This window comes from Triticum urartu, unplaced genomic scaffold (genome assembly GCF_056163025.1).
Source record: "Triticum urartu cultivar PI428250 unplaced genomic scaffold, HENAU_Tu73 scaffold1063, whole genome shotgun sequence".
NCBI classification, from domain to species: domain Eukaryota; kingdom Viridiplantae; phylum Streptophyta; class Magnoliopsida; order Poales; family Poaceae; genus Triticum; species Triticum urartu.
Window position 1 is genome coordinate 1 of NW_028259528.1, and position 12,197 is coordinate 12,197.

At 35.7% G+C, this 12,197-nt stretch overlaps 2 non-coding genes across 2 annotated transcripts; both read left to right on the forward strand.

The window, feature by feature from the left end:
- Window positions 1-6,614: 6,614 nt before the first annotated feature.
- TRNAP-UGG (transfer RNA proline (anticodon UGG)) lies at window positions 6,615-6,688 on the forward strand. Its single transcript has one exon. It is a non-coding gene; the product is annotated as a tRNA-Pro (tRNA).
- Window positions 6,689-6,827: 139 nt separating this feature from the next.
- Window positions 6,828-6,901, forward strand: TRNAW-CCA (transfer RNA tryptophan (anticodon CCA)). The gene has a single exon. It is a non-coding gene; the product is annotated as a tRNA-Trp (tRNA).
- Window positions 6,902-12,197: the final 5,296 nt, after the last annotated feature.

Consider the following 12,197-nt stretch of genomic DNA (forward strand, 5'->3'; position numbering starts at 1 on the left):
GTAGCCATAAATTCTATTTAATCATTGGTGTTGACTTTGTATACTATTCCGTTGTAGTTGTAAATACACGATCTTTTCGTAGATCCATTGTAATCTTGAAATTCTATAAAAATGGAAACAGCAACTTTAGTCGCCATCTCCATATCTGGTTTACTTGTAAGCTTTACTGGGTATGCCTTATATACCGCGTTTGGGCAACCCTCTCAACAATTAAGAGATCCATTCGAAGAACACGGAGACTAATTTAAGTAAGAAGTCTCCCAGATAGGGGGACTTCTTACTTAAATGAAATTATTTTATTCTTTTAGTTGGAGTTGGTGGAACCTTAGGTGGTTCTCGGAAGAAGATAGCGAAAAAAATTATCCCTAAAGTCGAAACTAAAAGGAACGTATAAACCAATGCTTCCATAGATTCGATCCTGGTTTATTTACAATTATAACTTCCACACCTATTCATTTGTCATTTGGGATAATTTCCCATATAAAGAAAGAAAAAGAGTCAAAGAAAGGATGGGAGATGTTTCCCATGTCAAATCAAAAAAGAGAGGTGAAAGATACTATAACAATGTGTATCAAACTGCCTGTTTCCTTGTAGTTGGATCTCCCACTTTTTGGAATGTTCCAAATTCCACTTGAGCATCCAAATCTGGATCAATACCAGCAAAAACATCTCGGAACAATGTTCTAGCGCCATGCCAAATGTGTCCGAAAAAGAAGAGCAAAGCAAAGGTAGCATGACCAAAAGTGAACCAACCCCTTGGACTGCTGCGAAAAACACCATCAGATTTCAAAGTAGCCCGGTCTAATTCAAAAATTTCCCCTAATTGAGAACGCCTCGCATATTTTTTTACAGTAGCAGGATCAGAATAACTTACTCCATTAAGTTCGCCACCATAGAACTCCACCGTTACACCTACTTGTTCAACACTATATTTGGATTCTGCTCTTCTAAAAGGAACGTCTGCTCTAACAATTCCCTCCTCATCTACCAAAACAACCGGAAATGTTTCAAAAAAAGTAGGCATACGGCGTACAAAAAGCTCACGTCCTTCTTTATCTCTAAAGACGGGATGTCCTAACCATCCAACAGCTATTCCATCCCCATTGTCCATTGAGCCTGCTCTGAATAATCCCCCTTTTGCCGGATTATTACCAATATAATCATAAAAGGCTAATTTTTCGGGAATTTTAGACCAAGCTTCTGATAAACTAAGATTTTCGGCTAAACCATTGCTAACTCTTCGATATATTTCTTGCTGAAAGTATCCCTGATCCCACTGATAACGAGTAGGCCCAAATAATTCGATTGGGGTCGTTGCTGACCCATACCACATAGTTCCAGCAACTACGAAAGCTGCAAAAAAAACAGCAGCGATACTACTGGAAAGTACAGTTTCAATATTGCCCATACGTAATCCTTTATATAGACGTTGAGGCGGACGGACACTAAGATGGAATAAGCCCGCTAATATACCCAATGTACCCGCAGCAATATGATGAGAAGCTATTCCCCCCGGAACAAAAGGATCAAAACCTTCTGCACCCCACGCTGGATTTACAGCTTGTACTTTTCCAGTTAGTCCATAAGGATCGGATACCCATATCCCAGGACCATACAAACCCGTTACATGAAATGCCCCAAAGCCAAAGCAAGCCACCCCTGCAAGAAATAAATGAATTCCAAAGATCTTGGGCAAATCCAAAGAGGGTTTTCCCGTCCGCTCATCAGAGAATATTTCTAGGTCCCAATATACCCAATGCCAGATCGCTGCCAAGAAACACAAGCCAGAAAACACAATATGCGTACCTGCCACACCTTCATAACTCCAAATACCCGGATTTGTTACAGTTCCTCCTGAAATACTCCAACCACCCCACGAATCCGTTATTCCTAAACGAGTCATGAAGGGAATTACGAACATACCTTGTCTCCACATTGGATCCAGAACAGGATCAGAGGGATCAAAAACTGCTAATTCGTATAAAGCCATTGAGCCAGCCCAACCAGAAACTAGAGCTGTGTGCATTATATGCACCGCAAGCAATCGACCCGGATCATTCAATACGACAGTATGAACACGATACCAAGGCAAACCCATGGAAATACCCCTTTAGCAAAGAAAAATAGACACGATGTCGCTTTATTTTATCGCATTGAAAAAGACTATCCATATCCTATGTACCTAACCCTTCTAGGGGATTCTGTGTCAGAAAGCGCGAATATTTATTTCATTCCATTAAAAATAAGAAGCCAATTCTGTTCATAAGAAGAAAGAGAAGCAGATCTATTCTATACTCGATAAGTGCCAATATGCAATGGGTAACTTGGCCAATTTGGAAAAAACGAAGAATAGATCGCTACCCCTCTTTGTTTAGCATTCAAATCACCCATTCCCTTTTCTTTATTCAATCTGTCTTACATTCCTTATATGTATAACCTTTCAATCTACGTATTAATAGAATCTATAATATTCATATAGAATAAGAATAAAAATTAAGACAATAAACTGCGGATTCTTTCTTTCTGTTCCATTCTTACGTTTCCATATTAAAGTGTGGTTTTCTTACTTAAATTTAATAATATTAATCTAATATGCCCATTGGTGTTCCAAAAGTACCTTACCGGATTCCTGGAGATGAAGAAGCGACTTGGGTTGACTTATACAATGTTATGTATCGAGAAAGGACACTTTTTTTAGGTCAAGAGATTCGTTGCGAGATCACGAATCATATTACAGGTCTCATGGTATATCTGAGTATAGAAGATGGAATTAGTGATATTTTTTTGTTTATAAACTCCCCAGGCGGGTGGCTAATCTCAGGAATGGCTATTTTTGATACGATGCAAACGGTGACACCAGATATATATACAATATGCCTCGGAATAGCCGCCTCCATGGCGTCCTTCATTCTGCTTGGAGGAGAACCCACCAAGCGTATAGCATTCCCTCACGCGAGGATTATGCTTCACCAACCTGCTAGTGCTTATTATCGGGCAAGGACACCAGAATTTTTACTAGAAGTAGAAGAGTTACACAAAGTTCGCGAAATGATCACAAGGGTTTATGCAGTAAGAACAGGCAAGCCTTTTTGGGTTGTATCCGAAGACATGGAAAGGGATGTTTTTATGTCAGCAGACGAAGCCAAAGCTTATGGACTTGTCGATATTGTAGGGGATGAAATGATTGACAAGCACTGCGATACTGATCCAGTGTGGTTTCCAGAAATGTTTAAGGATTGGTAGTGTCCGGATTTCTTGTAAAGTTATTTCACAGCTAAATTCGTGTTTTCCTCGATTTAATAGAAAATAGAAAGACTTCATGATGAGCAATCATCAGGTTAAGATGGATCTAAACCAATCCATTTTTTTCTATATACATACAACATGCCGACGGTTAAACAACTTATTAGAAACGCAAGACAGCCAATACGAAATGCTCGAAAAACGGCCGCGCTTAAAGGATGCCCTCAGCGTCGAGGAACATGTGCTAGGGTGTATGTGCGACTCGTTCAGATCATGACTTCAAACAAATATAAAAAAAATTGAAGTATCCATGATTAGTACCAATGAATAGGATATAGCTTCTCTATCCTAGATTTCTATGGTATATGGAATTTATGGTTTCCTTTGGTGCAAATCCAATTATCTAAATTGGAAATAAGAAGCAATTCTCCCATTGGTAGCAAATGGTTATCCATTAAGCGGAGGAAATAGTAATAAAAAGAAAAAGGCTTATGCTCCTTTATCTTAAAAGAACGGACTAACAGGGTCAGCTACTTAGCCAACTTTCATAATTAAATACCGTCACTGTATGGATAACTCTTATTGTGAAAAGAGCTATTTACTCTATAATGGATAGGTAGAGCCAAAGAATGTGGACTATACAAGTTCGCAATACCTTTTGATGAAAGAAAGGGCTCCGGTGTATAGAGAGGGCCTCACCGTTTAAAAGGGAACCATAGAAACGATGGAACCCACTATTTTTTTTAGTATTATTAGAATGAATTTGTTATTTCGTATAGAAATAACTGAACGGAGTGGAATAAAAAATCGTGGTTGGGAAGGTTACTATAGCAAAAGCCATTGGAATTAATATTTTATATATCGGAATAATTAGTTTTGTTATTAATGAGAAAAAGGGTGGCTAAAAGAAGAGAAATCATTAGTTATTCATTAAGGTTAATTTGATTCAATGACCAGAGTTCCGCGAGGATATATAGCCCGGAGACGACGAACAAAAATGCGTTCATTTGCCTCAAACTTTAGAGGGGCTCATTTAAGACTTAATCGAATGATTACCCAACAGGTAAAAAGAGCTTTTGTTTCCTCTCATCGAGATAGAGGTAGGCAAAAGAGGGATTTTCGTCGTTTGTGGATCACTCGGATAAACGCAGCAACGCGGGTATATAAAGTATTCGATAGTTATAGTAAATTAATACACAACCTGTACAAGAAGAAATTGATTCTTAATCGTAAAATGCTTGCACAAGTAGCTGTATCAAATCCAAATAATCTTTACACGATTTCCAATAAAATAAAGATCATCAATTAAAGGTATAAATAAAGTAATATACTGGAATAATAAAAGATGAATTCCCGGAGAGGGAACTCCGGGAAGATACAATAAATTAAGATTAAGTGGTAGGAATCAACGAGCTGGATTACTTTCTTTATAATATATATAGGTCTGGCCCTTTCGAATTCGAATAAAACATCAACAATCGGAACTTAAGTTCCGGTTGTTGTTTCTTAAATTTTGGTTGTTGTTTCTTAAGTTTCGATTGGAATTGTACTTTTGCGTTAATTGAGGAATATGTCTATTTTTTCTGGGTCTAGAACCTGTAATTATTGAAATTGACTGGGCTTGAAATTGCTTTTCGTTCTCATAGTTACGAAACGGTAAGAAAGATAAAATACGAGCCTGTTTTATAGCAAGAGTAATTAATCGTTGTTGTTTCAAGGTTAATCTATTTATTCGTCTCGATAATATTTTTCCTTGTTCACTAATAAATCTATTAATTAAACTCATGTTTCTATAATCAATTCGATCTCCCGGGCCAATCCGGGGACGCCTACGAAAAGGTTGTTTAGATTTACGAAAAGGTTGCTTGAATTTACGAAAAGTTTGCTTGGATTTACGAAAGGGTTGCTTGGATTTATTAAAAGTTTGCTTGGATTTACTAAAGGGTTGCTTAGATTTAAGAAAAGGTTGTTTAGATGTATACATGATTTATTCCTTATTTAAAATTTGAAAATTTGAAAATTCACTTCTTTATTTTATTAATTTAGGATCCAGAAGAAGTAGTTTTTCTTTGATCCATATCTTATTTGATTCATATTATAGTATATGAATACCCTCTATACATATGAAATAATATCTACCGGAAATCAGATGAGTTGATTTGTATTTTGTATTCTATACTATGTTTTCTTTATATATTAAATATGAAGTTCTTACTCTTTCTGTTGTTTGGAAAGATCAAACACACGATGTTCCTATTTCTTTATTTCGTGATGAGTCGTATGCTTGCGACAATAACGACAAAATTTTTTGAATTCTAATTGTCCGGGTGTATTGTGGCGATTCTTTTGAGTACTATATCTAGAAATCCCCGTCGATTCCTCATTGGCACCTTTTCGAACACAACTGATGCATTCCAAAATAACTCTGATTCTAACATCTTTTCCCTTGGCCATGAACCTCCTTTTCTTTTTGGATTGACTTAACTTAATTCTTCTACTTATTCTTTTATTCTTCTATTTTGAATCCGAAGAAGAAGAATAAAATTCATTAGAATAATTTTTTTTTATTCTTTAATTAAGTAATAAAAAATAGAGAAATAATTAAAGAATACAATCCTTGTCGAATTAGCAAAGATTTTGGTTCGAAATCCTTTCATTTAATTAGCCAGCCCCGCCTTTTCTATGCTCTGATTTCTGAGGCCTTATTTAGCTTGGGTACCCCTTTAAATTGAATTTCTATTTTCAAAAATGGGGTTTACCAAATTTTTAATGACTCTGAGGTTCAACCCAATCCATCTTTTCTTTCTTTTTCCTTCCGATACTAAAAAAAGATTGAAAAGGATCAAATTTTGTCATATCACGAAGAAATCTATCCCTCCCATAGCAATAACTAGAATTAAAAAAAAGGGAATGACAAAGCATCTGGGAATAAAATTAATTTCTATCAATAAACCTGCTAAAGCACCAAACCATAGAGTACTTAGCACGGGTGCTACAGAGAGATATGTTTTTATATCCCGCATTGAAAATCCTCCTTCCTTGTTGGAATACATATATGATCATAAACTCTTGCCCAAGATTGTTATGCTATATATAAAATGAACCATATCGACGAAATTTTCCTATCCCTAAAAAAGAAAAAGATGACCCCTTCTTCCTATATATTACCAAGGAAAAGTAATCCTTCTTTTATAGGCGAAATTATATTGGATTTTATATGTATATAATTCCTTAATTATATGAGACCAAAAAGAAGAAATGACACGAGGGTTCTATATATAGATAGAGAAAGAAAGAAGAAGAAAATTATGATGTGGAAAAGAAGACAGGAATTGTGTACAATGGCATTGTACAACAATTTAATTTGGAAAAGGGATGTAGCGCAGCTTGGTAGCGCGTTTGTTTTGGGTACAAAATGTCACAGGTTCAAATCCTGTCATCCCTACCTATTACTTCTTTCTTCTTTATAGGCAGTAGCGACGAGATCAATTAAAGTAAAGTGGGTATAACTTGAATTTGTGGAGACTATACGTACGTGAGATACATTAGGAATAGAAAAAGATTTTCTTTTTGAATGAATGAAAGCGCTCTTAGTTCAGTTCGGTAGAACGCGGGTCTCCAAAACCCGATGTCGTAGGTTCAAATCCTACAGAGCGTGATTCCATCTATTTTATGTCGAAGCAGAGTAAAATAACTTAACAAAATTGAATTGTAACTCCAATTTCAATTTGACCTCCTCTCTGGTCTGGAGGAGGTCAATCAAAAAAAAAAAATGACTCAATCAAAGATCCAACTGATCCCCACGCCTGTATTGCAAATACGCAGTCACGAATAATCCCGCTAAAGTAATAGGAATTAGGCCTAAGACGATTCCAAATAGAAAAACTTCAATCATTTCGATTTGTTCGAGGGGATAAAAAAAGAGGTACGATCTATCCCTAAATAGTACTCTAAATTATCCACGAATCTCAATGACCAAGAAAAGAATTCCTAATTAGTCTGGAAAAGAGTCGTAGAATGCCAGGAATCCCAAAGAAAGATTTTTCTTTTCTGAATTATAATTATTCAGTCAATTCAAATAAGGCGTATCTTGTTCAAGCCAATAAATAGAGCTGGGGTTATAGTTAAAGCAGCCAGTAGAAAACCAAAATAACTAGTTAAAGTAAGCATGAAAGAGTTAAATTCCATTTATTTTTTTTTACTACACTACATATGTTGGTAAAGCATTTACCTAAGTTATGGAAAATTCATAATTCATCAGTTATTTTAGATAATACTAAAAAACAAGATAGAGTAAGATACAGAAGTGTAAAAGAAAGTGGATTCATCAGATGATACATGAGTCCCTAATTCCGAATCAAGAGATTTGTTGTGGAATTTGTCAATTGAGTAAAGTAATAATATTAAGAACTAGATCATCTAACCCCATTGAATGAAAAAAAGAAATTCAATTTTCAGGGAAATTTTTGAATAAGAGATAAATAAACAATTGAATTTGAAAAAAAAAACTTCTTTCTATTTTGGATAATTTCTTTTTCAATAGGACCCTCTTTTTGGAGTGAACGATCGAATATTCCCCTATTCCTTCTTATTTTAACTGATTGTATTCCATATGGAATAAGAGGAGAACAAAAGCATTCCACGACCTGCCAAGGGGCTGTTAAAAAAAAAAAAAAAAGAAAGCTCTTCCTTGAATTTACTTTATTTTTATTCCTTTTTCGAACTCCAACCAAAGTAGATTCGAAGACGAGTCACTTCAATTATCCTTTTAAGTTCTATTCTATCTTCTGTCTTTCCCTATTTCATCTCGTAAAGTTCCGCGCTCGCAGTTTGGTCAAGAAAGTTAGACCTAATCCAACAAACAATACAAGGATGAATTACGAATTATGAAAGGATAGATTTCACATATACTTGTCCTTGTATTGTGTCAGTATGAGAATATCCTTCCTAAATTATTTATCCAAACCTATTGATCATTAACTTAGATTTTCCCAAGATTTTGGCTGCTATTCCGAATTACTCTATTATTCCGAAGCCAATGAAAAGTAAGTAGAACCTACAAAAATGGGGTTTTCTATTGATGCCTTGAATAACATATAGCTTACCTATAGACAAAAAAAAAATAAAAAAGTAATTATGTTTCGGAACCAGGCAAAACCAGATTGCTGTGCCATAGGAAGGATAGCTATACTAATTCGGTATACTCAAAATACACCTTTGGTACAAAATTGACAATCTCACAAGGATGAAATATCAGTAATTTTCTATTTACTGGTCGATCCCATCTTTTACGGAATCAATTCCTTTTTTGAATGTACAAAAATTTTGGGAGTTCAGCATGTCTGGAAGCACGGGAGAACGTTCTTTTGCTGATATTATTACCAGTATTCGATACTGGGTTATTCATAGCATTACTATACCTTCCCTATTCATTGCGGGTTGGTTATTTGTCAGTACGGGTTTAGCTTATGACGTGTTTGGAAGTCCTAGGCCAAACGAGTATTTCACGGAAAGCCGACAAGGAATTCCGTTAATAACCGACCGTTTTGATTCTTTAGAACAACTCGATGAATTTAGTAGATCCTTTTAGGAGGCCCTCAATGACCATAGATCGAACCTATCCTATTTTTAACAGTGCGATGGCTGGCTATTCACGGACTAGCTGTACCTACTGTTTTTTTCTTGGGATCAATATCAGCAATGCAGTTCATCCAACGATAAAACAAATTCCAACTATAGAACTATGACACAATCAAACCCGAATGAACAAAATGTTGAATTGAATCGTACCAGTCTATACTGGGGTTTATTACTCATTTTTGTACTTGCTGTTTTATTTTCCAATTACTTCTTCAATTGAGAGAAAGAAAGAGACTAATAAGAATTCTCTTATCCCATTTGGAAGGATACCATCCTTATAACTACCCATGACTGTTTTTGTCTCTAGCATGACCAATTGATAAAATGTGGAGGAAAGTAGGGGAAATGGCCGATACTACTGGAAGAATTCCTCTTTGGCTGATAGGTACTGTAGCTGGTATTGCTGTGATTGGTTTAGTAGGTGTTTTCTTTTATGGTTCATATTCTGGATTGGGTTCATCTCTATAGTAATCGGAGGGACCAGATTGTAAACATGAAAAAGTAGGAGCTTAGCGGGTCCTTACCCCCCTTTATCTGATTAGAGCGGAAAGGACCCGCGGAATTTTTATTTTACTCTTATAACGCGAATTGAATCTATTCGATTCACTCTTATGAAGCAACAAGAAAAAGAGATCACTCGAGGATCCAATATCTTATTCCACGAAGGAAGTATCCTGAAAATCCTTGATTTAGTTTCGAGTAATAAACTAATAAAACCTTAATCAAAACTATTCAACTAGCCTAAAAATAAAAAAACCTTCAATGGAAGAGTTTACTTTTTTTTTGCAAAATTTCTGTAAATTTGAAGTTGAACTTAATTAAACAAGCCAAGCAATTTGCTCACAATCACAAGAAATTTTTCCCCCGCCATATTTTCTTCCCCTCTGTTTGTCCACTACCTCGGCTAAACCTAAGCAAAAGAAAAAGAGGTCCAAGAGACAGACCCGAATAAAGAAGAAATAGTAATCTTTGACGAATTAGGAAGAAAAAGGATTCTTATTTTGATACAAGAAGAATCGGCACAAGAAAAAGGCTTTTTCTTGTGCCGAATAGACGATTAAGAAGACCTGCAATCCCTCCGAAAAAGAAGAAATTTTAATTTGATTGTTCTCGCCTTTGCCTTGGATTCTCTTCTTTTGCATGGGATATAAATAAGGAATTCCAGACATCTCATAAACAAAAAGCAGTCTAAACAAAAAAAGGATTTCCAAAATAGATCATAGATAATTCTAGCAATTGCCAATAAATCGAGGCTTTTTACCAACTTGATGGTAAGAAATCCCGGGACCTAGAAATTCATTTCGTACAATTGAACCTTTTCAAACTGTTTCTTTTTGAGAACCAAAAAAACTTGTGCCAAAATAACGGATGCGAAGAAGAACAAAAGGCCTTGGACACGTAATGGATCCTGAAGCACGATTTCTGCGTCCCCCTGACCAAAACCTCCCACATTAGGATTGCTTGTTAATGGTTGATCAAGCTTGATGGATTCCCCCTCTGAAACAAGAAGTTCTGGTCCGGGAGGTATAATATCAATCACTTGGCGTCCATCTGATGCATCAACTATGGATATTTCATACCCCCCCTTTTCTTTACGTAGTATTTTTCTTACTATACCTGTTGACGTAGCATTATAGACTGTATTGTTACTCTTGCTACCATCAGGATAGATCTGTCCTCTTCCTCGGTTTCCCCCTACATATATGGGATATTTTAAGAAATGAGCATCTTTCTTCGTAGCAGGATCAGGGGAAAGAATGGGAAAGACAATTTCACTATATTTCTTACCGGGAACAGGGCCTATCACAAGAATGTTTTTTTTATCGGGACGATAACTCTGAAAAGCAAGATTTCCTATCTTTTCTTTTAACTCAGGGGAAATACGATCGGGCGGCGCTAATTCGAATCCCTCGGGCAAAATAAGAACAGCACCTACATTCAACCCTCCCTTTTTTCCATTAGCAAGAACTTGTTTCAATTGCATATCATAAGGAATTCGAAGAACTGCTTCAAATACAGTATCGGGAAGCACAGCTTGGGGAACTTCAATATCGACGGGCTTGCTAGCTAAATGGCAATTGGCACATACAATTCGTCCAGTTGCTTCTCGTGGGTTTTCATAACCCTGCTGCGCAAAAATGGGATATGCATTTGAAATAGATGTCCGAGTTATTACGTATATCATGATCGATACAGAAATCGATCGAGTTATCTGTTCCTTTACCCAAGAAAAAGTATTTCTATTTTCCATGTCCAATCGCAGATCCCAGAATTTCTACAATAAATTAGATAGGTAGCTAAGCTAATCTAGTTCCCTATACACGAATCTGTTGTCATTCTACTGCAACAGTTGTACTGCAATGATGAATACCTTAAAGTAGGTATAAATAGAAAGAATTTTGCTAAAATGGAAAAGGGCTTTCTTTCTAAAAAAAGATGCTTGCTAATTTGATTAATATTAATATCGGGAGATCAAATGAATTTATGCTTCACTAATTGAATGATAAATGACTACAAGCGAAGGAGATAGACGATTTAAACAAAAAAAGACCCAAAATTTCAAACATGTATCTAGAATTACTGGAAAACTACAAACAAAAATAGTGAAAATAAGCTCGTTAGGAGCCCATCCAAAATCGTTGTAGACCCAACGAATTACTAGTTCCCAACCACGGGTGGAGTGAAATCCAACAAAAAAATCAGTAACTAAAAGAATAAAAAAAGCTTTTATTGAGTCATTTAAATTATAGAAGAATTCCTGAACCCAAGAATTCAAAATGACAAGTTCCTCTTTACCCAGAAAAAAAGAACCACTTAGAATAGCCAAACAGATTATATTTGTCGAGAAATGCAAAATGGTATGGAGATGATCCTCATTATTTATTTTGACCCATTGTATTATTTCCTTGTGTATTCCTGTAGGAGGTTTTTGTACATGTGTCTTTAGTTTCCCTTTTATCATCTCGTCCAAGAGAGAAAGTTCTTCTAATTCTATGAATCTTTCTAGAATCCTTTTCTCTTGAATATCAGTTAAGAGAGTTTCGGATTGCCTGGTATTCCACCAATTCTTAATCCAAAGTTCCAGACATTTGTTAAATGAGGAAGAGACCCCCCAAGGCAAAAGTACGATAAATACAAGATATAGTAAAGAAGGCAATGCTTTCTTTTTTTTCATTTTTGATCTGTAAATGGAGTTGTTAATGAATATGCTTCATTCGCTGACTCTATTCCATTCCCTGACTCTATATGATGATATTTCTATTTCATGATATTTCTATTTCTTTGAAGCAAAAACTCTATAGGTTTGATACCCT